Source organism: Sinocyclocheilus rhinocerous, unplaced genomic scaffold, assembly GCF_001515625.1.
Source record: "Sinocyclocheilus rhinocerous isolate Xijiao unplaced genomic scaffold, SAMN03320098_v1.1 scaffold501, whole genome shotgun sequence".
NCBI classification, from domain to species: Eukaryota; Metazoa; Chordata; class Actinopteri; order Cypriniformes; family Cyprinidae; genus Sinocyclocheilus; species Sinocyclocheilus rhinocerous.
In genome coordinates this window covers 147,432-149,599 of record NW_015639766.1, presented here as the reverse complement: position 1 = coordinate 149,599, position 2,168 = coordinate 147,432, and the positions used below count along the sequence as shown (strand labels likewise).

Genomic DNA, 2,168 nt, shown 5'->3' with positions numbered 1-2,168 from the left:
TTTTTAGCCAATTCTTGAAGATGGCTAAGGACTCAGCTGCTTGGACTGAGTTGGGCAGGTCATTCCACCAGGATTTTAATTTAAAAGTCGGTGAAAGTGATTTTGTGCCTCTTTGGGATGGCACAACAAAGTGACGTTCAATTGCAGAACGCAAGCTTCTAGAGGGCACATAAGTCTGAAGTAATGAATTTAGGTAAAGGGGTGCAGAGCCAGTGGTGGTTTTGTAGGCAAACATTAATGCCTTGAATTTTATGAAGAGTGGGTTTCTTAAGAAGTGGGGTTATACGAGCCTGTTTAAATGTTGAGGGAAAAACACCAGTGTGAAGGGATGTGTTAATGATGTGAGTGAGTGCAGGTACAACTGCAGGAGAAATGGCTTGAAGGAGATGAGATGGAATAGGATCAAGCGGACAAGTAGTAGGATGATTAGAAAGGATGAGTTTGGAGACTTCTGCCTCAGAGAGTGAAGAGAAGGATGTGAACGAGTGTATGTTTGCTGGTAAGATGTGTTTGACAGTTTGTGGTGTGGCAAATTGTGCACTGAGGTTTGTCATTTTATTAATGAAGAAGTGGCAAAGTCGTCAGCTGTTAAGAGTTGATGAAGGAGGGGGAGGAGGAAAATGTTTTAAAGAGCATGCGAGAGTTAGACGAATTGTTAATTTTGTTATGATAGTATGTCCTTTTAGCAGTGGAGACATTAGCAGAGAAGGAATAGAGGAGTGACTGATACACATTGGGGTCAGTAGTATTTTTTGATTTGCGCCACACCCTTTCAGCAGCCCTGAGCTTAGAATGATGCTCGCAGAGAACATCAGACAGCCAAGGGGCAGAAGGGGTGGTATGGCCTGGTCTGGAAGACAAGGGGCAGACAGTGTCTAAACAAGACGTAAGAGTGGAGCAGAAAGTATCAGTAGCACTGTTAGCATCAAGAGATGATAACTGTTTAGGGGGAGGAAGCGAAGATTAAACCATAGGAGATAGCCGGGAGGGTGAGAGTGAGCGTAGGTTACGTCGAAAGATGACATGTGGAGGGGTATGGGTTGTGTCAGGAACCATGTTGAGGTTAAGAGTGAGGAGGAAGTGATACAAGGTGTGCAGTGGAGTAAACAATACATGATTAGTGGGGCAGTGTCATGTGTAAATAAGGTCCAGTTGGTTGCCTGATTTGTGAGTAGCCATAGTTAACACTCTCTTGAGATCAAAAGAGGCAAGCAGAGTGTGGAAGTCTGCAGCCTGAGGTTTATCTAGGTGGATGTTGAAGTCTCCAAGCATAACTAGGGGAGTACCATCCTCAGGAAAGGTTGAGAGCAGCACATCTAATTAATCTAAGAAGTTACCTTGTGGTCCTGGGGGTCGATAAACAACTACAAAATGGATTTTAAAAGGGTGGGTAATAGTGACTGAAAGTGATTCAAAGGAGCTGCTTCCCAGAGAAGGTAATGGAATACATTTCCAATCATTAGAGATAAGCAGACCAGTACCTCAACCTCTTTCAGTTAGACGGGGAGTGTGGGAAAATGAGAAATTATTGGAGAGTGCTGCAGGAGTAGCAGTGTCCTCTGGTTTGATCCACGTCTCTGTCAGGGCCATGAGGTTTAGTCTTGAATGACTAGTAATAGATGTAATGAAATCTGCTTTGTTTACGGCAGACTGACAATTCTAGAGACCAATAGAAAAAGAAAGTAGTGTATTAGCAGACCTAGGCAGTGCACAGGTTGTTAGGATTGCGCTGCCTATAGTGTGTGATGCGTGGTTTGCGAGTGGTAGTAATAGTAGGGATATGGAAACACATAGTAAGAGTTGGTCATAAAAACTGAAACAGAAGTGAAGAAAGGTGTAAAAAAAGAGGTTGAGTCAAAAGCGATACTTATGTCCCTTCTGTGTTCCTGCACTGTGGAGTCACACGGTAGAGTCGATGGTCTTTACACTCTTCGGTCTTCACACGAGGAGGCCTTCACACGAGAGCTGCCGCGACCGCTGCCGTGGTGTACTAACCTTTTTTATACCCGTTTGACAAAACGGAAATTTAATTCAGCTGAACACACTTTACTATTTATCACAACAAAGGGCTAAGCAAACGCACGACACTGACAAGGTATGCGATACAGTACGAGACCAAACGCAACTTCAGCATGTCTCAACACAGTAAACAAAACAAGCGTTTCCTA

The 2,168-nt window shown here is 43.8% G+C and overlaps 1 pseudogene; it reads right to left on the bottom strand.

Moving 5' to 3' along the window:
• LOC107751670 (acyl-CoA-binding domain-containing protein 5-like) overlaps positions 1-2,168 on the bottom strand; it is a 21,678-nt pseudogene that overhangs the window by 2,816 nt on the left and 16,694 nt on the right.